The following is a 26951-nucleotide window of genomic DNA, read 5'->3' as shown; positions in this document are numbered from 1 at the left end:
TGATTGTCTTCCTGTCTGTCTATCTGCCTGTTTGTCTGTGTACCTGTCAACCTGTCTATGTGTCCATTTTTGTGTGTGTGTGTGTGTGTGTGTGTGTGTGTGTGTGTGTGTGTGTGTGTGTGTGTGTGTGTGTGTGTGTGTGTGTGTGTGTGTGTGTGTGTATGTGTGTGTCTGTCTCCGGTTCGTGTGTGTGTGTGTGTGTGTGTCAGTTAGAATGACAAACTGAAATGAAATGTCGAATGCTTCCTGATTAAAACTGGACTGAAACATATTTCCAATGAAACCAGTTGAGATGTTTGTAAATCATTGCAGAAATGTCAGTAAAGTGGTTGATAAACACCACAGATCTCAGATAAGTGTCTAATCAGGTAATCTGACCCAGACTCAGAGGTTGCCATTGTGGCAATGGCATCTCACTGTGTGCCCTCTTTGAAAAAGGTAGCACCTGGAAAACACTGGTTAAAAGTAATCCACCAATTAGAATATATGTAATGGGGAGTCATTTCAAACTGAAATTAACAGCCAAATGTTTCCTGAATGAAACTGTGTCTATCTGCCTGTTCATCTCCAGGTCTGTCTGCCATTCTGTGTGTGTGTGTGTGTGTGTGTGTGTGAGAGTGTTTGTGTGTGTGTGTGAGTGTGTGTGAGTGTGTGAGTGTGTGAGTGAGTCTGGCTGTTGAAGACACAGAGCTCATACAAATCTATGGGAGAAAGGGGTCAGCGAACCTCTCAAACTCCTGCCATTTAATACAAAATGGTGCATAATATCAGCAAAATTATCACATGGTCAGCGCCACAAACCTCTCCTGAACAACTCTATGTGATTTTGGTGTTTCTAGAGCCAAAAATGTGGAAATAGGAGCGAATTACAAAAAAGTGTAAGTTCTGGTTTTCTCCTGAAGTCCGCTCCTGAATTTGTATTGTGGTCTATGGGACAGTTGGAGGGTGCTTGCATCACTTGGAGGGTCGCATTTCAAATTCTGTTAGTCTCTGTGCTAAGGTAGACACTTTGTATGAAACAGGACAAATTTATCTACTAATGAGGAAGAAATTATGTGTGAAGACCAAAATATGTGGCAGTAGGAACAAGTTTAACATTTTTTTAGACAAATTTTGGAGCTTCTCCCACTCTAACGATGATGTCATCCACTCTAGACCTGAACATTCCTTGAAATACACACCCATTATAAACTCAAAAATAATCTGAAAAAAGCTTGAAACTGATCATTTAAAAACTGTACAAGTTATCAAAAAGTTGAATAACAATTAAATAGCTGAAAGTATTGTGAACAGTTTAAAGTTTTAGTGAAGTCTGTAGTGGAAAGTATGCTGAAGTAGTTAAGCATACTTGACTACTTAAGCCTCCTTGAAGAACATACCTCTGAAGTTTTCAAGGATTTGAACATTGTATTCATTCATTTGAATGGCAAAAAAAGCAGAAAAAGCTTAATAGTTTAAAAAGCAGAAATAGTAGGAATAAGAAAAGGAATAGCCTTAAGGTCCTGAATGAGCTGAACGTTTTGATAGTTGAACTGTTTTTGTAGCACAAAGTATGAAGGAGCAGTGTCATGGAAGAAAATAAGAAGAATAAAGATTTGGATAACAATAGTGTGAATGCCTCAGCACACTAATTAGTATGCAGAATAATAATATATGCCTGCAATGCAATAGCATTACAACCGAGGTATGCAGAAGAGCATCTCTGAACACAACACGTCGAACCTTGAAGCAATTGGGCCAATCGTGTCAGCTAAGAACAGGAAACTGAGGCTACAATTCACACAGGCTCACTAAATTGGACAAATGAAGATTGGAAAAATGTTACCTGGTCTGATGAGTCTTGATTTCTGCTGTGACATTTGGATGGTAGGGTCAGAATTTGGGGTAAACAACATGAAAGCATGGATCCATCCTGCCTTGTATCAACGGCTCAGGCTGGTGGTGGTGTAATGGTGTGGGGGATATTTTTCGCACACTTTGGGCCCTTTATTACCAATTGAGCATCATTTAAACACCACAGTCTACTTGAGTATTGTTGCTGACCATGTCCACCCCTTTATGACCAGTGTCCTCATCTTCTGATGGCCACTTCCAGTAGGATAACACCATGTCACGAAGCTCAAATCATCGCAAACATTTCTTGAACATGACAATGAGTTCACTGTACTCAAATGGCCTCCATAGTCACCAGTTCGCAATCCAATAAATCACCTTTGGGATGTGGTAGAACGGGAGAATCACATCATGGATGTGCAGCCAGCAAATCTGCAGCAACTGCATGATGCTATCATGTCAATATGGACCAAAACCTCTGAGGAATGTTTCCAGCACCTTGTTGAATCTATGCCACAAAGAATTAAAACAGTTTTGAAGGCAAAAGGGGGTCAGACCCAAGGTGTACCTAATATAGTGGCCGGTGAGTGTAAATTGTCTGACCAACTGGTGTTTATTACGCTGATTATGGTTTATAGCTGAAACATGTTTGTGGTTTGCCACACATTAAACCATAAGACTATTTAACTGAGTGCCTTAATTTTTTTCATCAAGTTAATTTTGGTTTTTCATTTTTTATTTAAGTCACTCACATTAATTAACCAGAGAGAATTTTCACATTCTCTAAAATGTATTGATTGTTTTGCAGTGATTGTGTGTGGGTAAAGGTTTTCCAGTCGGTGACTGTGACCACTGTGCTCAAACTGCCTCAGGTCCCAGAGCTTTTTTTGGAGGCTTGTGGTGATCTCTTCACCTTTTATCCAGGTTCTCTGGTTTGTGATGAAAAAAACTGCAAATCTAATGATATTTCAGTCTTAGTTACAATTTGCATGTCAGCAAATGTTGCAATACTAACACACTAAACTCACAATAGTGAATTAAGCTTGTTCATCTATTATAATCTTACAGAGAGCTAACATCACCTTTTTATATCAGAACTTTGTAGGTATAAGGTATTGTGAGTATTTCCCACAGATGTCCAACCTGTGAAGCCCTGATGTATAAAAACAACTCATCTCTGAATAGAGATGAGTGTGATAATTTTGGAATCTTTTATTGCAGAGTAGAAATGCTGTTTCTTCCCTGTCCTCTCTGAATATGGATTAACTAAAGGTGTGAATATGATATTTATCTGGTATACGTTTCTCCTACATCTCTCTACTGTTGTTTACAGAGAAAATGCATTTAGTCACAGAGCCACTTACACCCACAGACCCATGCCATCTTCTTTAAAGGTGACAAAAGGGATAACCAATTGTTTTTCTGTTTATCAGAGGTGACATGACCAGTGGCGCAAGGGGGCGAGGAGGCCCTGTGTTGCCATAGCTAAATATACATCCCTGACAGCTCCATAATAGGTTCCAGGAAGTTCAGTCGAAAATAAAAACAAAGCAACATTTCTAGCTGATTGGCTTTGAAAGGCCGTTTTTCCTTGCTGAATGGGAAAAATGTGGACTTCAGCATTCCATGGCTGTGATGCCAGTCGGATTGGATAGGCGCAGCCTTGCGTGTGCAGAACGAGCTTGGTGACTGGGAGACACATTGCACTGCAGAAACCAACTTTATGGGAAAGAATTTGTCTACATCTTTGAAAGAGCTAACAGCATAGAAAAATAACAGGAATAATTAGAACTTTGCACATCTGTCAGCCTTATGTTGTACATGATTTTGAATTTTGCACGTGAGATAGATAATAATATAATGATTTAATAATAATTAAATGAGTGTTGGTATCTGTATGCTTTTGTCCCAATACAGTGTAATTCTCAAAGAATTATTATATTGACACTGACACTGTTTCACTTTTTTGTAGTGTAGAACAAGTTTTTTTTTGCTTTTCCAGATGTACAGTGTAATGTCTGATTGTGAAAATGTGGTGCATGCAGTGACGATGACACAGAGTTTCTCTTTTCACTTGAGTGATAATGCAGGCAGAAGTTAAATAAGACAAATAGAGGCACATCAAAGTCTGCTCAACACTGTACTTGCTCTCCAACTTTGATTTGTAAAAGCAGACCACAAGACAATGTGTTTACAAACACCTTCGCCTCTGTCACTTTCAGTACAAAATTTAGAATGAATTCATAAAGATAATGCACTCCCTGGATCCCATCCCATTTGCTCAGCTGTCTGACATTACCCCACAGTATCTTTTGAAGAGCCACTTACCGCAGCATGGTTTAGAATTACTGCACTCCTGGCAAACAGCCTCAGTATTAGACTCCAACACGCCTTCAGTAAATTATGTTTGTATTCCATTTTTTTCTCTTTCTGACTCTCAAGTTTGGTTAAATTATGTGCTGAGAGATGTTTTATGACAAACAGCAAGCCCTAGGGAAGTGCACTTTATACATCAGTGGAAGTGAGCTGCCATGTGAACAGCAGTGAAGTGGCTCATATTTTTCTCCTTGCATCTCATGGAGGCAGATCAGAAGGCTGCAGAGGGCTGCTTCTTAAGTGATTTTCCACTTTGATTAGAATTGTTGTTATTTCTGCAAACAAGATTCAATTTAATTACCATTATGCAACACATGATTGTACAACATTCTGTGTATTGTATAGTATAACAATATATATAATTTGTTGACGAATGTAAAAAAAAAAAAAGACAACCAAAACAAAAAAAATACAAAACTCAAAATGCCTCTCCATTTTGCCTTTTTTTCCCTTTCTCATAAATCAATACTATTGGTCACCCTTTATCTCTGTCTATGGCTTTTACAAATTTCAAAAACACAGGGGTTTTGGACATATAAAGTTTTTGCCCGACAGCGACAGTATATTGGTGAAGAGGTAGTGCAGTAGTGTGAATGTTGGGGGTGATCCCCTAGCTCTGTGCTCTCTTAAATGCAGCCCTGTTGCCCCTAAGTTTCCCTAAAGCTGTTTCTTGTATGGCAGACATGCAGGCCCACAGGGGAGTAATTTATGACAGTTGTCGCATTGGTCTGCTAAGCCAACACAGGACATCTTCAACCACTCTGAGCAGAGCAATTCACTGCCCCACTGGGGATAAACCCAATCGGCTTTAATGTTTCCCTGCCATGGAGCCTGTGTGGCATCAGTGGTTCCAAATGTCCCCAGTAGGCCTCTGTTGTTTGAAAGTCACCATGCGTTGCCATGGGGATGGCAACTTGTTGCGTAAGGAGAGCCTACATGACACTAAGGCTGTGCTTGTCTTTTGTGGAAAAAGTTGTCATGAAATTTAAGTGACATTAAAAATCTCCAGTACATTGGCTCTTAACTATAACTTCATTTCATTTAGAGAATTGTGTCATGTGTGAACACTGTTCTCTCCTTAAGGCCCCGGTAGGTAGGTAGGTAGATAGATACTTTATTTATCCCCTAGGGGAAATTCATGTGTCCATTAGCTCATTGTTGGTAATAATAATAATAATAATAATAATAATAATAATAATAATAATTATAACAGTTGATAATAAATAAACAATAATAATTAGATTAGTCCACTTCCTTTGGCTGACGTGTTGTACAGCCTGATGGCAGTGGGAACAAAGGATCTCCTGACCCTCTCTGTTCTGCAGCGCAGTGAGATGTTTGCTGCAGCTGTAGCTGCTACTCTGTCCTGCCAGAATGTTGTGGAGAGGATGGTTGGTATTATCCAAGATGGCCTCCATCTTACATTGCATGCGTCTCTCCACAACAGTCCTGAGTGATTTCAGACTCCTGCCAAGCACAGACCCAGCCTTTTTAACCAGTTTGTCCATTCTCTTTGTGTTCATGTCAGACATGCTGCTGCTCCAGCAGACCGCAGCATAAAAAAGTACACTGGTCACCACTCACTGATAAAACATGTTCAGCATTTCAATGCAGGCATCAAAGGACCTGAGCCTCCTGAGGAAAAAGAGCCGGCTCTGCCCCTTCTGGTAGATGGCATCCGTGTTCAGGGACAAGTCCAGTTCACTGTCCAGGTGCACACCTAGGTATTTATAAGTGTGCATCATCTCAATGTCCTTCCCTCGAATGTTGACTGGCTGAAGGGTGGGCCTAGACCTCCGAAAGGCGATGACCATCTCCTTGGTCTTGGAGGTGTTCAGAAGGAGGCAGTTATTGTTGCTTCATTTACGGAAGGCCATCGTCAGATCCCTGTACTCCTCTTCCTGCCCATTCCTGATACGCGCCACAATAGCTGTGTCATCCCAGTATTTCTGGATGTGGCAGGACTCAGAGTTGTATTTAATTTCGTCTGTATACAAGGTGAACAGGAACGGAGCCAGAACAGTCCCCTGTGGAGCCCCAGTGCTTCTCATCACTGTCCCTGAGACACAGTTACCCAGGCTGATGTACTGTGGTCGTCGTGTAAGGTAATCCACAATCCAGGATGTGAAGCAGGGATCCACCCCCATCCCTTCCAGCTTGTCTTTAAGGATGGGGGGTTGGATGGTGTTAAATGCACTTGAGAAATCAAAGAACATAATCCTCATGTAACTACCTGGCTCATCCAAATTAGAATGGGCCCGGTGGAGCATGTAAAGTATGCTTCAGTGAAGTGCTCATCACATCAGTTACAACAGGGAGCTGCATCTGATAATGTTTGTAACTTTCTGAAAGAAAGTCCAACCATGCCCACTTCATGCAGCTATCAGCTAGGTGTGCAGAGTTGTGAGAGATGGCCATGTCATATCAGTAACTCAGGCAGAGTACTGCAATAGTTCAGTGTTTTCATTTAACAGTATGTGAGAAATAAGATGTGCTACACCTGTTGTCTCAGTGTGCCAAAAAAAACTTAAAGGAGACATCCTCACCATGGCCTGCTTTCAAGGAGAGACTGTTATCCTTGTATCTTCACTTCATCACATTTCACCTCTATTTATGATGGCAGACATTTGGAACAGATATACATACTTGCATTTAGATGGGGTTGGACGACACATCCTTCTACATGGTTAATTTTAAGTCACCTTAAGGGTTACACTCTGAACCGGGTACAGCTACAGTATATTACCTGTTTCCATATGGATCCCTACTGAGCCGATTGCCAACTGGTGCTGTGTACTGTATGTATGCAATACTCACACGCCATCAAAGCATTATTCATTCATGATCATCATGTTGTATATGTGTCATTTGTTCTCAATGAGACTGCTTCAAACAGACTAGATTTTTTCATCTTCCACCCACTCTGTACCATGTACTTGATCAAAGTGCCAGAAGTCTGAATCTGAATATTTAATAACCCAGAATGATAAGATAAAAATCTACCGTCCACATGAAGGAGTACAGTGCACTTCATTAATGGGTTAGATTTTATTTGTTTTACCAGTGTTTTGCACCTAACACTTAGTTACCACTATCATTTGAAGTGTATAGTAAGCACAGGCGAGAAGATTTAAATGATCCTGGGTCTTCATATCTTAGTGCCTCAGTCCGTGTCAAATGCTGTAACAGCTAAACGCCTTTGTTTAACAATTCACTGTAAGGCAGTGGTAAGGTGCATCATTCCACAAAATATATTTGTTTAAAAAATATGGTTGTTTTAGACTGTTCAAAAAAATTAAGGGAACACTTAAATCATACATTGGATTTTGATGAATGAATTATTCAAGTTGAAAATCTTTATGGATGTACATTGTATAATTTGTTGAGAACAAAATGACGTAACATGTGGTCAATGGAAACCAAAACCATCAACCCATTGAGGGCTGGATTCACAAACACAGAGAAAATCAAAGTAAAAATTGCAATCACAGGCTGATCCAACTTACATGAATTTCATCATGGCAACTCATAATATGACTCAGTAGTGTGTATGGCCCCATGTGCCTGTTTGCACTCCCGACAACGTCTGGGCATGCTCCTGATGAGTCGGCGGATGGTGTCCTGCAGGGATCTCCTTCCAGACATGGATCAGGGCATCAGTGAGCTCCTGTACAGTCTGTGGCGGTACTTTCACCATAACGTCACATAGGTGCTCAATTGGATTTAGGTCAGGTGACCTTGAGGGGCAGTCAATGGCATCAATGCCTTTGTCATCCAGGAACTGCCTATACACTCTGGCCACATGAGGCTGGGCATTGTCCTGCACCAGAAGGAACCCAGGGCCCACTGCACCAGCGTAAGGTCTGACAATCGCTCTGAGGATTCTTCCCAGTACGTAACAGCAGTCAGGGTACCGTTGGCTATGACATTGAGGTCTGTGCGACCTTCCAAGGATATGCCTCCCCCATGACTGATCCACCGCCAAACCGGTCGTGCTGGATGATGTTACAGGCAGCATAATGTTCACAACAGTGTCTCCAGACTAGGGCTGTCCCAAACGATTATTCTTTAAACGATTAATCTAATTTTTTCGATTATTCGACTAATCTAACGTTTATTTTTTTTATTAACCTAACAGTAATTTTATTGCAATTATTTTCCAGTTAGTCATTTAATATAACATTTTGCCCCGTCCAGCACACACACACACAAAAAACAAACATTTTTAACAGTTCAATATTTATTAAAACATTTCTTAAACACCACCATGAGCTCTTTATTTGCTCGTGCATGACTGTCGTGCTAGAGTGATATGCCAGATGCACTTTGCAGAGTCTGCAGACTACCGCACTGTTGGTATCAAGATTAAAGTATCCCCAAACTTTGGAGGACCGTGTGCGAGCCTTTTTTGCCGCGTGTTGCTCCACACGCTCCGTCGTACTGCTGGTAGACGCTGCCATGTTGTTCAAATAGATTACACAGACGCAAATCATTCACGTAGTCAATGACTTCAATTACGTCACCGCGTTGTCCCAGTCCTTAGGCTGCGCTTGTATCCGGGTAAACCAAAGACGATGGATATAAGCGGTCCCATTAGAAAGTTCTGGTTTTGTTCTATGAACATTTACCCTGTGTGGTTTTACACGACGCATCGACACTAGAATTCCACGTCGAATAATTTTTATAATCGACAACGTCGATTACGTCGGATAATTGTCCCAGCCCTACTCCAGACTCTTTCACACCTTTCACATGTGCTCAGTGTGAACCTTCTCTCATCTGTGAAGAGAATGGAGCGCCAATGGCTGACCTGCCAGTTCTGGTGTTCTCTGGTGAATGCTAATCAAGCTGCAGGGTGCTGGGCTGTGAGCACAGGTCCCACTAGAGGATGTGGGGCCCTCATGCCACCCTCATGGAGTCTGTTTCTGACAGTTTGGTCAGAAACATGCACACCAGTATCCTGTTGGAGGTCATGTTGTAGGGCTTTAGCAGTGCTCCTCCTGTTCCTCCTCACACAAAGGAGCAGGTACCTGTCCTGCTGTTGGGTTGATGCCCTTCTACAGCCCTGTCCAGCTCTCCTCGTGCAATGGCTGGTCTCCTCGTATCTCCTCCATGCTCTTGAGACTGTGCTAGGAGTCACAGCAAACCTTCTTGACACCGCACGTATGGATGTGCCATCCTGGAGGAGCTGGACTACCTGTGCAACCTGATTCGGCTGCAGGTACTGCCTCAGTAGTGACAAGGACACTAGCAAAACACAAAACTAGAGAAGAATCACTCAGGAAAGATCAGGAGAGAGAAACTGTTTGTGGCCACCACATGCAAAACCCATTCCCTTTTTGGGGGCTGCACCAAAGCAGGTGAAATTGATTCACAATCACTTGTGCTTCCTAAATGGACAGATTTATGCACCTGAAGTTTAAATGACTTGGTGTTATTCTGTGATGATTAAGTGTTCCCTTAATTTTTTGGAGCAGTGTATATATTCGCCTTGATTCGTGAACTTACTGTAAAGTGACAAACTGCATGTAGCTTTTTTTCATTTTATTTTAAAGTGCAGTTAATAGAATTAAGCAAACCTCTGCTAAAAGACTAAGACTAAGTTGTTGTGGCTCAGGACCCTATGCCCAGCTCTGCATACCCCATGTTAGACTTTGTTTGGGTGTTTACCCTGCTGTTGAGGTGGTATATGTAGGGGAGGCTGGTGACTTTTTATGTGTGCTCCGGACGAGCTACTCAGCATGTAGTCCTGGAGATGGATCATCAGCGCGGCTTTTTCTTTGGCAGTGATGAGCATGCAAAACCAACTCAGTAATGTACTTGTGCTGTTTAGGAAGAAACTGACTAGCTGCTGGCCAGGGGAACACACACTGCTCTGTTGTACCCTCAGACCACCCACCCCTTCAGCCGAGGGTAAACTGAAACAGCCAAGATTAGTATTAATCCCTCTTAATGCAGTGGCTCATAATTAGGTGATTTGAGACTAAGCCATCCCACCTAACTGCTCAGATTTATTAAACACACACAGAGGATTTGCTGTCAATGCTGGGAGGGTATAAAGTGAGCATCATGTCTGAATACAGTGGTATCTGTCTATTAATACTGATGAGCCTGATGAGCTGTGCTGTGAATGATGTGAGTGATTACACTCAGAGGTTGACTGATAGAGGGCTTTTAAAGGCCAGTAGAAAAACCATAGTGTGGAGCAGGAGAAAGCTGATAGCCTATTAACTTGCCGATACTGCCAATTGGACTGACATGTTCGACAGCACTCTCCACCACCCAATGAGAACGGTACTCATCCCCAGTAGAGTTTCATAGACAGCACGTGGTGCAACAACACATGACTAAGACACTTTATGTTGGGTTTTCCTTTCATTTGTCTCCATCTGTAAGTGAAAGTAATAAATACCCAAATAATTAAATAAATAAATCTGGAACTGAACATCAATGAAAAACAATGAAAAACTGTCAATCAGTGATGATCAGTGGCCTTTGACCCACAGTTGTGCTAGACTTCTACTTATGGACAAATTCTCCGGCAGTTATCTTCAGTCTAATGGAGAAGAATCCCACACTATAACCAACAACCTTATCATGCTCATAGTTTACAAAGAAAGCTGTCTTATATAAAGTTAACTCGCATTGAAATATAGGTGATTTCAGGTACACCATAACACTAACTTGACTTTTAATTACCAATTAATCCACTGACTCCTGCTTTATTCCTTTCACAAACACCTCATATTCACCTCTGGTATGTGTTAATAACATAGATCTGTGTAAAATTAATCAGATTTCAAATCCAACTACACATCCATCTAAACTTGAGAGCTTTCAAGAAGTTAAACAATGTTTTCATGGTCAGATCTTCACTCTCCTAAATCTTCAATATGAAACACCATTGACGACTTTTAATAGACTTGGATCATCTCTCACTTCATCCCGTACAGAGGCCTTTTTAACCTCAGGGCTTAGCTGTTGATTTACTGCTCTATAGAAATCCTTAACCCGCCTCGAGCAGTTAAAACACCACCAGTGACGATACAGCTGCCTGTGACAGTAATGGTCCTCAGACATAGTTCAGCAGTAGTTCAGGAAGGGTTCTCACTCTGGAGGAGCGCCACAGTTTTGGAATTCTAAATCTGATTTGCATCAACGTCCCAATGCTATGAGGATACTGGTGGTTGTGTATTGTCATGTCATGACATTTGAGTTGAGCTCTAATGACATGATATGAAACCAGATATAGACTTGGATATTTTTAGACTGATTTTATGCTGTCAAATAAATCAGTGAATGCCCCTGGTTGCATTCTATCACCCATTACTTACAATTCATTGTTTTTGTGAGTGGGAAGCTGGTGAGGGATTACAATATGCATTTGACACAGGCTCCATCAATGTGTGGTGTTTTTACCAAAGTCAATCCTAAACATCTTGATTTTTCTGGAATTGAATCTAATTCCTTTTGAATCCCTTATTGAATTAAATTAGGTTTAGCTTTTAACATTGGAAAGTAGATGAAACTTTTGATAACTGTACTCAAGAGTCACTTTAGATCTGTAATCACATTTTGTTGGCTGAAAGGAAGAAACTAAAGTTTCTAGTGTTAATTTATGAAAATGAGATGACCAAGTTGAACAATGAAGAGCTATTAAAGTAGAGAAAGGTGATGAAATGCTGTTTTAAAAAAAAAAAAAAAACTTTGAGTCATTAACTTTACATGACGCAATTAGCTAGATAGTTTCATTAGAGAATCACTTACCACTCGGGAACAACTAGTCTACTTTGGTGAGTATGACAGTGGTTTACAGAGAGAGCTAGACAACACCCAAGTTTCATTTAGAGTTTTTGTCAGCTTACATCCAGAATTGATGACCATTGATGATGTTTGTCATTTTTATTGGCCTGCCAACATTACCTAAACTTTCTTACATTGGTCTTTGCTCATAAAAAAGAGATGGGAGAGACAAAAGATCCCATAAGAGATCTGGCTAATTTGTGTGTAAGGTGCCAAAACTGAATTGGCAGTTTGATATTCATTTTTTCACACTACTACCCTGAGATGCTACCAACCAACCCATTCTTCCGGGCTTCCAATTTGGCCATTCCTCTGTAATTTGACTCATAACAAGCTGCTGTTGCTAACAGTTTGTTTGTAAACTCCAGACCCTGTAGTTCCAGGACAATGGCTGTTTCTCAGATACTGGTACCATCAACACATCATTGCATGTTCAAAGTCACTGAGATCACTCGTCTTGCCCACTCTAGTCTTTAGTCAAAGTGTAACTGAAAATCACTAATCACACATCTCTCACATAATGAGAATAACAGCTTTAACAATCAAGTGTAACACACAGCAAAATCTCAAAATTCTAACATGAACATTAAATATTTTAAAGATAGTGAATATTGGTTAAAATATCAAGACATAACATCCCAAATAAATGTTGTGCTGACGTTATTATAGATGTCAAAAGCGGCTCTTGGACTACGTCTAAAAGAATCCAGTTACTTTTTGGTATTGGAGTTTTCATGTGAGGAGACCTTCAATTCAACTGCAGTTTTTTTTAAACACCATCATTTTGCTCATAGACAGAGTGCAGTTGCAGTGTGAGCCTATGTGGCAGTGGTGTATTGTGTCTTGTGTGAACACAGCAGAGTTGGTCTGTATAGCTTGTGGTTTCTGGAATCTTTCTACCCCATGGGAATGCCATTAGTAGAGAGCTGAAGGAGTGCAGCAGGTGAAACAAATAAGGATAACTCCCCACTACACACACACATGCACACACACAGCTTGTCTCGGTCTTTTTTCTCTCTTCCCACATCTCATATATTCTTGCTTTCTTGGTATCCTTGCTGTGGAAATTATTTCCATTGTTTGTGCAAAAACAGCCTTTTGGCAAAAAGCAAACTGAACACACCATCCCTGCTGTATGACCATCTGTGTCTTGGCCTTAAGTATAGCTTGACCAACACTGGATTATAATACACTGGTATCATTATTTGGAAATTGAAAAAATCTGAAAACAATATATCGGCCAACAGTAAATGTTTTTTTACATAAACCCTAACATACACAAACAATCATGGATCTGTGTTTTTTGATTTTTGTAACTAAGATACATATTGAGCAGGACATTTGACACACAGTGCTCTCTGGTGGACAAATGCATCAAGCTAAACGGGTTAGTGTTAAATCTGAAAAGGCAAAATCTTAGCTCTAAACTTTGAAGACAAAATAGCAAATGCAAAAGCAGATGTTTTCAAATGCACAGACTGTAACTGGACTGACGCAGATATATTTACCATTTAGGCAGAATGGGGATAAAGCTAAACTGTAACTGCTCATTAGCTGTCTTTCACTGACAAGCCATGGCATTAGCTAGCGTCATGGCTAACTGATTTAGTAACAGATAAACTGCAAGCATGCGTTTTATAGCAGCTATCAACGCCATACAGAAAAGAGAAAACGATAGAGCCGTTGTTCATTCACTCTCTAGAACTGTCTTATTGACATATAAATGTGAAATCAAGTTTGGGCTATAATGGCTATATTACTGCCGTCAAGTTTATTGAGATTATATAAAGGGAAACATGAGGGGCTATGGTTTATTACCAGCTGTGACAGTAGGGCTGTAATTTTTACCTTGTGAGTCATCATGAAACAATGTGGTCCTGGAGGCACCTAATGTAGCTGGACCCACAACAGAGGCAATTTTCTAATTCAAATCGATCTTCATTTGAATAATCTGATGTTGATTCGTAAAATCCTGATATCGATGTTTAAATGAGTCTGTTTGGGTGTGTGTAGTAGCTGTAACCCCGTTAGTCTGGCATTACCTGCCTTCTGACATAGTGGGATATTGTCACGCGAGAGACAAAAACATGGTGGACACAGCTCCACTGAAGCCACCAGCAGGTCTAAAGGCCGATGTGTGGTTGTATTTTGGATTTAAAAAGAGCTGGACAGAAGCAAAGCCACATGTAAGATGTGCAAGAAGAAGCCAATAGAAGAAGCTCTGTGTACCTGTTGGTAGGACTGTAGCCGGTGCACCGGGGTACGTTAGCACATTAACACATTAACAACATGCTTTTCATGATGCAGAAAAAGTCAAACATGCTTTTAATCATCACCCGGAAGACTTACTCTCTCCTCACCTGCTTAAACTCCCACTCAGTCACAACTGCAGTTTATCCAGAATCAGCTGCCAGATCATGTCTAGGAGTTCCTGTCGTTTCACCCCAGTGTTGGCATCACTCCTCTGGTTGCCTGTGAAGTTTAGAATACATTTTAAAGTCTTATTAATCATCTATAAAACCATCCATGGTCTGGCCCCAGAGAACATGAACCCCTGATCTTAGAGATGACCTTAGGCTGATCAGCTGATCAAAAACATGTGAACAAACTGAAAACCAAGGCTGAGTGTGTGTTTTCAGTTCCCGCCCCCTCTGCGTGACTCTTTAAAAGTCACCTTTACAAGATGGCGTACACCTAACAATGTTTCTTCACTGTCATTGCGCCATTTATATATTTGTTCATTATATTTCTATTTTATGGTGCTTTCATTCGTTTTATTCATTTTATTTAATTTCATCATTATTACTAATCTAAATCGAGCTTGATTTGGCGTCATTTCTTTATTTTCATATGAACTTTTTTATATGTTTATGTATTTTCTTATCTGTCATAAATGGTATGCCATTTAGTTAATATAAGATCAGTATATAATCACTTTATATGAGATGATCTTTTTATATATGCGTCATATATGTTATTTCCTTGATTTAAACCTTACCTGATCTGATTTTATTTATTTACATGAGAACTGCACTTAGATGTCCATTGTTTCTGTGGGCTCAGTGCTGTTTGATATGTTCTCATGTTCCTCCTATGGAGGCTCTTATGGTCCCTGATTTTAATTCTTATTCTCTTTTCACTTGGAAAACACTTGAAATATAAATTAATTTATTATTATTATTATAAAAAAATATTATCAGCTCCAATGAAGGAGTAAATAGTACATAAATTCATCTGAGGAATATTATTTTACAAAGATTTCCTGATGAATTACTACTTTGAAGTATATTTATCCTATACACCACATTCATACACAACTGTTCATGTGCTCTCCCACAGGTTTAAATTGAGCATGATAAACATCCATTATTTATAAATACACTGAGCCTAAAGTATGTCCATCCATCACAGAGGGGACAGCAGGCTGTGAAACACATTAAGTGGACATTGGGGCCCAGCCTCTGTGCAAAGTATGCAGCATAGAAAATACATTTTATGTACAGGATAACAGGTGCAAAGCATCGCAGTGGCTGCAATGCTCCAGCTCAGGCAAGGTTTGGTAATGAAGTCATGGTGTTTGAATGCACCTGCTTTAGTTTTACTGGCTCTGCTGTTTTGAGGTGAAACACAGTTCTGCTGAAAGGAGTGTCTTTGAACCTGATAAAGTATTTTGCTCAAAACACCTTTTTGTTGGAGATTTTTGGAAGTGCAACTTCTACATGTTGTTTAGTTCTTTCTTTGCTGATAGGAATAGGGTTTTTAGAGTTTTAGACAATATATTTTCTTGTAAAATGCAAAAAGTTCCCCAACTTTATGGGACTAACTCTGTGGAGTAGAGCACAGACATCCAGTTTAATAATATGTTTCAGTAGAGAAAGGCTGGAAACCAATATCAGCCCACTGATAGTGTTTTTCCATCACATGGTAGGAACTGGACACGACCTGACTCGACTCGACTCTCTTTTCGTACCAGACATTTATTTTGCAGATAGTTCCCCCTTAATGAAGCATTTATATACTATACTATTACTTTGGCGATGACACATAGTACTGGGTTAAAAAAATCCATTCTGTGATTAAAATCGATTTTCTTTAGAATAATCTGATATCGATAACAAAGTCAGTCTCACACTTGGACAGCTTGTGTTGCTGGAAATGAAAGCTAGCTTAGCTATGTTTTCATAGCCTAGCCTTTTAGCTTAGCTTGACCTCTGCCTGCACTGCAGCTTCTCCTCTGAATGGATGTTTCCAATGCAGCTTCATTTGCTCGACACAAGTCAGTAAATGTAAACGTGGAACAGTAAACAGTGGTTACATAACCTTTGAAACGAGCTGCAACTCAACCGTGCGCGTGGTGTGGTGCGCTCTGGTACGTAAACAAACAGCACTACACCTCTGCATGTGAGAGACAAAAGCATGACAAATGTGGTCCCACTGAAGTCAGCGGCAAGTGTAAAGGCAGATGTGTGGCTGCATTTCAGATTTAAAAACTATGAAGACAGTGACAAGCTGGAAAAAGCAAGGCTATATGCAAAATGTGAAGAAGAAGCTGTGTGTACCTATTCATACACAGTGTAGCCAGTGCACTGGGGTACGTTAACCGCACATTACACCTATTATTTCTTGAGATGTGTGTCTAAATTGTTGGTCATGTTAAATAGAAAGAGCATTAATTAACTGCTTTGGGGTCCATTTATAATGAAAACATTAATGTTTTTAATAATGCACTAGGTTAGAGGAACAATATACAGCAGTAACTCTCTGAGAATCTCATTCATATCCAAGAAAAATTGATGTAACTGAACTGTAATCTCTAACTGGTATTTGAAATGAATTGGGACCTTGTGAATTGGAATCGGTATAGAACAATAACAAACAGAAATGTAACAGTGAGAAGTTTACAGTCGCTTGGCAGTTTAAAAATGGCTTGTCTCTCACAGTGATCACACAGATGCCACAATTCTCTCTGACCAATCAGTTGTCTACGGTGTTTTCATGTCACCTTTTGATATCGCCTCAGCTCGTTTGGAGCTTGGTACCAGGTGCCACAGACTCTTCACAACTTTTATTCGATGGAAAACCACAAAAGGCAACTACCAGCAGCACCAGTAGCTGGTTAGTTAGCATTGGCTGCCTGGTATTATGGCATCTGCCCACTGTGCAGCTGACTACCATGACTTCACCTCTGATAGACAAGGTAATATCTCACCAGTAACACACAAGCAAAGAGCACAGATCAGCGGGTGATGTAAATGATGTGTGATGGCAAGATTCCCTATGACACACTCATGTCTTACATATAGCACATATAGAGACTGTCATGACTCAAGACAGTTACTGTAGTCAACTATCATTTAATGTCCATTACTTTAGACTATAACTATTTTTTTTACATTTCAAATTTCTAATTTCTTTATTTCTAAAATGATAAAAATGAAAATGATTTACTGTTGCGCTTGCATAAAGTTGGCATGTACAAAAAAACAGATTAAAACCAGAATCATCAAAATACACAGCAGGTGTTGTGAGTTCCTAGTATGGGTCTGGATCCTCCAACCAATAGCATATCTTCATTAGGCCCATCCATCCTAGAAAATGTCTTTCAGCCTCCACACTTCCAGTTTGTAATGCAAGCATTCAGCACCAACCTTGATGACATCAACAGGGTTATTTTCTCATACTTGACCAAAGCTTTTCCAGAGCCACACAATTCATTATACAGCTGTTTTCACAGGCTGAGGAGTTATCCCACAACTAGTAAACTGACCTAGGGCTGGGCGATCTGATTATCTTATATTGTGAATGATCTTACTTTGTCATGTGATCTACTTTTTAGATGAATCGTACAGATCACCTTATTAAAAGATGCTATATTAAGATATTTCATTTTAAAAGTTCAATAGCTGCTAACTGCAGTTGGAGACATCAGTCCTTGTTCTGCTCTGCAGCTTCAGTGAGTTTGGTGTAGCTCCACATGAACCAGTTCTCCACCAAATTGGTGGAGCCAATCCCAGCTGACATTGGGCGAAGGCAGGGTACACCCTGGACAGGTCGCCAGTGTATCACAGGGCTGACATATGGAGACAAACAAGCATTCACATTCTCATTCACACCTGTGGGCCTGAGGAACCGGTGAGAACCCACGCAGGCACAGGGAGAACATGCAACGTTCGAACCCAGAACCTTCTTGATGCGATGTGACAGTGCTAACCACTGCACCAGTGTGCCACAGTTTGAGCTTTTACAGGCTAGCTGTAGGGTTATTAATCAATATAATAATGTAATATTTGTACTTTGGCCATTAGTCTCACTAGCTTGTCGATCTAAAATCTTTACTTTGTGGGCTTTATTTATTATAACCCGGATGGTGTTTACAATTTAATTTGCATTTTATTTTCACTGAGCTAAAATTAGTAGAAGCTGTTACATTTGTTACTTTTCACAAGAAGAAATATGACGACATCTTTTGATTGACTCACTGATTGTTTTGGCTTCATGAGCATTCAGTGCTTGAAGGCCATTGGTCTTCTGCTTGTTGATCTGTCTTCCACCTTGAACAATCCAGTAGGAGTGTTCGTGTAAATACAAATGCAAACTATATTCCATGTGGCCCTTTAGGAAATGTTCTCTTCCAGTAACCATTACAGCCGTCCTCCCAAGCATTTGGTAAAGTTTTAATTTCTCTGGGGCTTTCAAATTGCCTGTTTAGTTTGCGCAGAGGCATTGTTCCAAGCATCTATAAAATACCACTGTGGCCCAATGAAATGACCATATGGAGCTCCATAGCATTGTTCAATCCTAATTGCCCCCTTCTACAAGTGTCAATTTCATTCAGGAGAATACAGGGACCAAGGGCAGAAAAGAAGAATGAATGAAACGAGGGTGGGGGTCGACAGCTAAGGAGGCTGACATTCATCAGACTTCTCCCAACAGATGGATATGAATACTGTCGTGCAGGACTTTGTTCAGCAGATGAACAGTAGAATTCTCCCTGGATTTCATTTAGCCTTGCTGGTCTTGTTAAAGCGTTGCCTCTCTCCTCAGCACGAGGAGCCTTGGCATTGCAACCAAGGACCCTGACTCTTAATTTTAGCAGCTGAAGAAGTCCAAATCAATAACCATCAGTGTTTGGTTTTGGGCCACTGCATCACTCAAAGGGGGGCGGGAGACTCAACCTTTTCTCATATGCTGCTCCCCCTCTCCCTGCCTCTTGCACCATTATAGACAGTGTCATTTTGTTTTGTCCATTTTCACTGAAAGCTTGTGTCAGTATTACTATCAGGTGTCGGGGTTGAGATTTATTTTTATTTTATTTATTTTTGTAGGCGCCATGCACACAGATATACTGTATACTAGAACTGAACTCATATATGAACAGACTAGCACATAGTATATTAGCTGATGTGACTTAGCTTATCAGAAAACATACAACAAACTGCTCACATTACCCAGAGGCCCCTGTTTCACTACTTATCCAGATACATTTCAAAGGCTGTGGTGACCTTTAGCGGCTAACATAAATAGAGCTACATCAAAATCACAAAATACAGTCATTTTCCACAAATCATTCATGCTTTCTCTAAATCTCTTTTTTATTAGCAGCAGCACCAGTGAGAAGTAAGAAGTCCACAGAATCTCTAAAACATAATCTTATGATGTAATCATATATATGTGTGTGTGTGTGTGTGTGTGTGTGTGTGTGTGTGTGTGTGTGTGTACCATGCAGCACTTTACTTAACCTGATGTTTAGGAAACACTGATTTATTTTCTCTAACAATAACTGATTATGAGCATTATGAGCTGAAACTGCAGCGGGATGATATGTCAGGAATAATGATGAACAGGTAGATTCAGAAGATTAAATAAGGTGTTTTGTACCGTAATATTTAACAACACACTTAAACAATACAATTGAAGCTAAAATCAAATCACATATTTGCTATCACACAGTATCCTGTGGTTGTTCTGCTCTGCTTTCACGGCACAAACAAATCACACCAGAGTCTGGCTGGAAAAGCACTGATACCACCTCTTTTAAAACATCTGTCAAATCAGTATAGAAATGAATTTATCAGACAAAGACAGATTCAGAGATAGTCAGTCATGGTATCTTTCAACAGGCATAAGACTGGTACTCAGTCTGATGATAATGGATAATCAGATTTCCAGCAGCAAAGGCAGAGGCCTGTATCACACATGTGACACATTAGACGGGCAGATTGACTTCATCCTTTTGTAATTTTTATGAATCAACAACAAATGAGCTTTCACACTCAGTGGCTGCAGTGTTTGTATTTCTTTGTGAATAGTCGCCTCTTGCCCTCAGCACCACTATACCTTGATCATAATTTCTGTGGTAGCCCTCCATCACACAAACACACACTGACGCATACACTCGAATGGCTGCCTAGTTTGGAAAATTGGCTTTTTGTTTGTATAGCATCACACACAGAGAATCTCCCTCAGCTTGTTTAGTCTTATTGTACATCAGAATAGAAATGAACAGAGAGTTGATATGACTAGAAATCAAACTGTATTCTTGAATCTGGACCTCCAGTTAACTGTCATTTAAATATTAATCTGTGGGTCACAGTTAACATTCAGTATTTTTAAAGTAATCATATTAGTCACTATCACTTCTTGTATAATAAATATAAAGAAAAAATATCTGATTAATGGGCTTCAACAGCAGCAGAAGATAGTGTATAAATGCTAATTAAATTTCATTTTCAAATGATGCGCTGGCAGCAAGTCTGCATAGCTCATGGTTTTTTAGCAATATATTTGTATATATTAGTATATTTTTTGTCGATTTGATGTTTTTTTTATTCTACGTCGTCGCTTCGTCTGACGATTGAGAAATTAATGTACACAAAGGAAGAACTCCTGGCTTTAAAGTTTTCCAGATATGGAGTTCAACATCCAGTACCGGCCGATCCAGAGCCGGGGCTAAGCTAAAGACTAGGAGATGGAGATATAAACCTTTTCTACCATCTATCCTCATCGGAAATGTCAACTCCCTGGCTAACAAGTGTGATGAACTGGAGGCATTTGTGGAGAACCAGCGAGCATATCGTGAGTGTAGTCTCATGTGTTTCTTGGAGACCTGGTTAAATGACAAAACTCCTGACCGTTGTGTGGATATACCCGGCTTCACTGCAGTACGAGCGGACAGAGACGCTAAAGCAAGCGGGAAGAATAAAGGTGGAGGACTAGTTCTGCTTGTGAACAATAGATGGTGCAACCCCGGTCACATCACAGTGAAGGAGAAAATCTGCTATCGGGTTATTGAACTGTTGGCAGTTGGTCTTAGACCGTACTATGTACCGAGGGAGTTCTCACACATCGTCGCCATTGTTGTTTACATTCAACCACGAGCAGAGCCTGCAGTCGCGTGTAACGTCATTCATGAGACTGTTGTGAGAGTACAAACCCAGCACCCTGATTTATTCATTGCAATATCGGGGAATTTAAACCATGTCACTCTCACCTCTCACCTGACTGGCGTCACTCAGTATGTTGATTGTCCTACAAGGGAAAATAAGACACTGGATCTGTTGTATGCAAATGTCAAGGAGGCCTTCACTACTTCAGCTCTACCACCACTTGGCAGATCAGATCATAATTCTTCAGCCTTCCTACAAGCCCTGTGTACTGAGGCAGGCTACAACCGCCCGCTCATTCAGGAACTGGACCTCGGAGGCAAGTGAGTCTCTAAAAGACTGTTTTGAGTGCACAGATTGGAATGTCCTGTTGGAGTCACAGGAAAATGATAAAAGCAAGGACCCTGACCTTGATAGAATGGTTGAATGTACCACGGACTACATTCACTTCTGTATGGACACTGTAATACCAGCAAGGACTGTAGACTGCTTTCCAAACAACAAACCCTGGATCACCAGTAACATCAAGACCCTCCTCAACCAGAAAAAAGAGGCCTTCAGGGATGGAGACAGGGAGAAGCTCAGGTGTTTGCAACAAGAGCTAAAGAGGAGATTAAAGCAGGCAAAGGAGGACTACAAAAAGAAAGTAGAGAGGAAGCTGCAGCACAACAACACACGGAGAGGTGTGGAAGGGGATGAAGACCATCACTGGCTATAAGGACAATAACAGCCAGGCAAGATCAGGTGATGTGGACAAGGCCAATGAGTTCAACCTGTTTTACACCCGGTTTGACACAGCCTCACCTGTTCTCTCTCCCACTGCTTCAGCTGCACCTTCTCCTACGGCATCTCCTTCACAACCTGACACTGCAGCTGGAACTGCCTCCACACTGGTATCAAGTCTCCTGTCCTTTACAGTGGAGGAGGTGAGGGCGGAGCTCAAGAGGCCACGTCCTGCAAAGGCAACAGGCCTGGATGGTGTGTTTCCGAGGCTGTAAAAGGACTGTGCAGCCCAGCTGGCTGAGCCTCTCCAGAGGATCTTTAACTTAAACATACAAACAGGGAGGGTCCCGGTCCTGTGGAAAACATCATGTCTTGTTCAGGTACCCTAAGTAGGACGACCGGCTGAGATAAATGACTACAGACGGGTGGCCCTCACATCACACATCATGAAGACCCTGAAGCAGCTGCTTCTTCACCTTCTGAGGCTACAGGTTGAACATGCACTAGACCCCTACAGTTCGCCTACAAAGAAGATATTGGAGTGGATGAAGCCGTCCTTTACATGCTCCACCGGCCCCATTCTTACTTGGGTGAGCCAGGTAGTTACATGAGGATTATGTTCTTTGATTTTCAATTGCATTTAACACCATCCAACCCCCCATTCTTAAAGACAAGCTGGAATGGATGGGGGTTGATCCCTGCTTCACGTCCTGGATTGTGGATTACCCGACAAGATGACCACAGTATGTTAGGCTGGGTAACTGTGTCTCAGGGACAGTGATGAGCAGCACTGGGGCTCCACAGGGTACTGTTCTGGCTCAGTTCCTGTTCACCGTCTATACGGCGGACTTTAAATACAACTCTGAGTCCTGCCACATCCAGAAATACTGGGATGACACAGCTATTGTGGCGCGTATCAGGAATGGGCAGGAAGAGGAGTACAGTGATCTGACGATGGCCTTCAGTGAATGGAGCGACAAGAACTGGCTCCTTCTGAACACCTCCAAGACCAAGGAGATGGTCATCGACTTTTGGAGGTCTAGGCCCACCCTTCAGGCAGTCAACATTTGAGGGAAGGACATCGAGATGGTGCACACTTATAAATACCTAGGTGTGCACCTGGACAGTAAACTGGACTGGTCGCTGAACACGGAAGCCATCTACCGGAAGGGGCAGAGCCGGCTCTTTTTCCTCAGGAGGCTCAGGTCCTTTGATGTCTGCAGTGAAATGCTGCACATGTTTTATCAGTGAGTGGTGACCAGTGTACTTTTTTATGCTGCGGTCTGCTGGGGCAGCAGCATGTCCAACATGAACACAAGGAGACTGGACAAACTGGTGAAAAAGGCTGGGTCTGTGCTGCAGGAGTCTGGACTCACTCAGGACTGTTGTGGAGAGACGCATGCAATGTAAGATAGAGGCCATCATGGACAATACCAGCCATACTCTCCACAACATTCTGGCAGGACAGAGAAGCAGCTACAGCTGCAGCAAACATCTCACTGCGCTGCAGAACAGAGAGGTTCAGGAGATCCTTTGTTCCCACTGCCATCAGGCTATACAACACGTCAGCCAAAGCAAGTGGACTCATTTAATTATTATTGTTTATTTATAATCAACTGTTATTATCATTATCAACAAGAAGCCAATGGACACATGAATTTCCCCTAGGGGATAAATAAGGTATCTATCTATCTATCCATCTATCTATCCATCTTTACACATTGAAACAACAGTTTCTGTTAATGTTTTTACAAGATGAATTTATGATATAACTGAAGGTTGACAGAGATTGTTTCAGTGGAAGTCAACACTGAAAACACACAGACCATTCGAGGTTGCAGTTATCACTGACTCATGGTATCACCATCAACATGTCTGTGTGACAGAAGTCCCTGGTCCTAGGTCGTATTCTTGTTCAGCAGTTACACACACGTTTTTTTTTTATTTTTTTTTTTATGTCATTCAGTTCTTCCACTGTCAGGATGTCACCAGATGTCAGTGTGCATAATGTCCGCAGTCCTCATCCACCTGGGGGCAAGCAGACACCATGAACTGGCATTTAGGTATGTTATGTTGTTAGTGATTTTTCCTTTACTTACCATGTGATCTCGGTCTGGTCTAATGCAGACACTGGGTCACAGAGAGCACACAAACCAGACAACTGCCTTAAAGTTACCCACATAATTATCATTAATTTTCTGAATCATCTTCCTCTCTTCCTTTTGTCATTTGAAACGATGCCAAGCTGCCACCTGAATCTTTTTAAACATTTGGGAAAAAAGATGAAAAAATAGATTTGTTAGTTTCAGAACCTTTTAGACTCACAACTGCACATAAATCATTTTTTCTCAATCCTAAATATCACCAGCATGATGAAGTGAAGTGCTACCACTGCAGGGCCTCAGTTTTGAGTTACACTTTTATACATGTTTGAGCTTTGCAACATTCTTGTTGTATTTGGACAATATCCAGTGTGTAAGACTGCCTTGTATGTAAGGCAAGGCAGTTGCTTAGTTGTAATGCCGGGACTATAAGAATGTAATCCTCCTCTGCTTTGATGTATTTGCCATTAAAAGAAGTTGATAATTACTGTCTTTGTGCTCCTCTACACTGTGATCCTTTTTTAGCGTAGACATTTCGTGATGCTCTGCACTGATGTGCATTTTCCCTCATGTTGTCTGGACAATAAAGTGTGTCTGTGTTGTTCCCTGTGTTCTAAGCCTTTTCTGCTCCATTGCCAATAGATGTGCATGTGTTAAAGACGGCTTCTCTTTTGCAGTTAGCCGACCTCGTCTTGAGGTGCTCTCCTGGGGCAAAGGTTCACCCCTGCCTTCCCTCTCTCTCTTTGGTGGGGTCATTTGGAGAGGTAATCCACACATGGCTGGATACTCTCACTACAGCTCAGACCAGAAAGATGAGGCTCTAGCATGGTAAAGGTAGATAGGATTAGGTTCATGGTGAATCGTAATGGGCTCATTTCACACACAGCTTTTTTTTTGTTTTTGATTTGAGTTGAACTTGTGCACACTCTGAAATCAGGACCTTTACCCAGCAAACCCAGCCCTTAGATGGCAACATGCACAGCTGGGTGAGCCACTATAATCCTGCCTTTTTCTTTTTCTTTTTCTTTTTTTTGCTTTTTATTTTGGCCAATGTCAGCCAGAGGTCAACATGGTTATAGAATGATTACCTCACTGTGGCTGCTGCCGTCGTTATTTATTTCACTCCACTCCACAAGCCCTGAAGATTGAGTTGAAGTACAGAGCCTGTATTTAGACTTTATTTAAGAAGATTGGTTGTGGCCACCCAAAGACTGCTCCCGTCAGCCTTGCGTTCACTGATGGCCAGCCGGATCAATACAACACAATTGAGTTTTCCAATCTGTGGTCTTTGGGAATGCAGCTATAGCACTTACAGGGTGATAGCTTCTGATGAAGTCTTCATCAGGATCTATTGACAGATTCATTTGAGCACCGTCAGTCCACCCTTACTACATGTTTTTTCACACTGTAAAGTAATGGGACACTAAAACCCTATTTAAAAAGTTTTCTGGCAGCTGATGGACAGATGAACCAGCAGAGCTGTTTCACTCTATGAAGTTAACACGGATTCTTATTTTTATTTTGGTGAAAACCTAAATTGATGTTTTTATTCTATTTTTCAGTTTTTCAAAACTGTTTATTTTTTGTGCATTCATTGATAAATTTAGACTTGGTGTCACCCTTCACACTATAAGTCAAAACTGCTCCACGTTTTCAGATGTTACAATGATTAAAATAAAACACCAGATGAAAAAATATTCAGTAAAGCAGCAAGCAAGAGATTTGCTTTTGAAAGCGAGGCCTAAAAGTGACCTGGCGGCTGATAAAGGCACTGTTTAAATTGCCAAATTATTTCATATTTGATTTCTAAACAAGCCGAAGGGATATTGGATATCACACACTAATTCACAGACACCACATGTACACCTCAGAAATTGGTTGGACACTCTCCTCAGTGCTTTTGATGTCCAAGTTGTTTATTCTAGTCATGAGTGGAGCTGCTCTAAAGAAACCCATAATCCTCATGGTATTGCTGTGGGCCAGCACTCCTCTGGCACAACATTTCCCAGTGGCATGCGTGACTACTCATTTTCCTCATTGTTGTTTTACCTGTTTTGTATTTATGTTTCCCCATCTTGACCTTTTTCTGTAAATTCTCTGGAGAAACAGAGACTGTTGAAGTCGGGGTGGGTTTCTGAGAGACAGGCAGAGCAAACTGATCACTGCAGCTGGTTTTAATAAACTGTACGATTCAATTGGTAGGGCTTATTGACACTAAAGCTTCTGATGGCTGATATTTTACTGTGGTCAATTACATAATGACTCATTATTTTAAGTGTTCATTAAGAAAAAGACTAAATTATTATTTAATTTGAGTTAAAAAAGGTCAAAATTTCACGACCCCTTTGCAGCACAAACACTGCCGCCTTTTACATTTTCTCTTCATACTACCATTTCTGCTGTGGAGACATATGAGTTGTTGTTGACATAGGTCCTTTTTACTGTGAACAGTAAAAGTCTGTTCAAACCAGGAACCCATTAGACTCAGAGTCTTCATCCACACTAGCCGCTCTGTGAACACCAGCATGCTAACATGTTAACATGCTGGTGTTTAGCAGGTCTAATGTTTACCATGGTCACCATCTTAGTCTAGTGTGTTAGCATGGTAACATTTTCTCTCCCAGCACTTAACATAAAATCTAGTTTGTTGACTGCTGGAACTGTGCAGGTTTGTTGCATTTCATGAATAGAAATAATATTTCATTCTGAACCAAAAATGTCAACTTGAGGT

At 40.9% G+C, this 26951-nt stretch overlaps 1 protein-coding gene across 2 annotated transcripts in view; it reads left to right on the top strand.

Annotated features, from left to right (window-relative positions):
* gbf1 (golgi brefeldin A resistant guanine nucleotide exchange factor 1) overlaps window positions 1–26951 on the top strand; it is a 112854-nt gene that overhangs the window by 22992 nt on the left and 62911 nt on the right. The gene's annotated exons all lie outside the window — the stretch shown is intronic.

Source organism: Seriola dumerili, unplaced genomic scaffold (genome assembly GCF_002260705.1).
Source record: "Seriola dumerili isolate Sdu_G_001 unplaced genomic scaffold, Sdu_1.0 BDQW01000665.1, whole genome shotgun sequence".
In the NCBI taxonomy this organism is placed as follows: Eukaryota; Metazoa; Chordata; class Actinopteri; order Carangiformes; family Carangidae; genus Seriola; species Seriola dumerili.
Note: the sequence above shows the minus strand (reverse complement) of the source record. Positions and strands in the feature narration are given on the sequence as shown.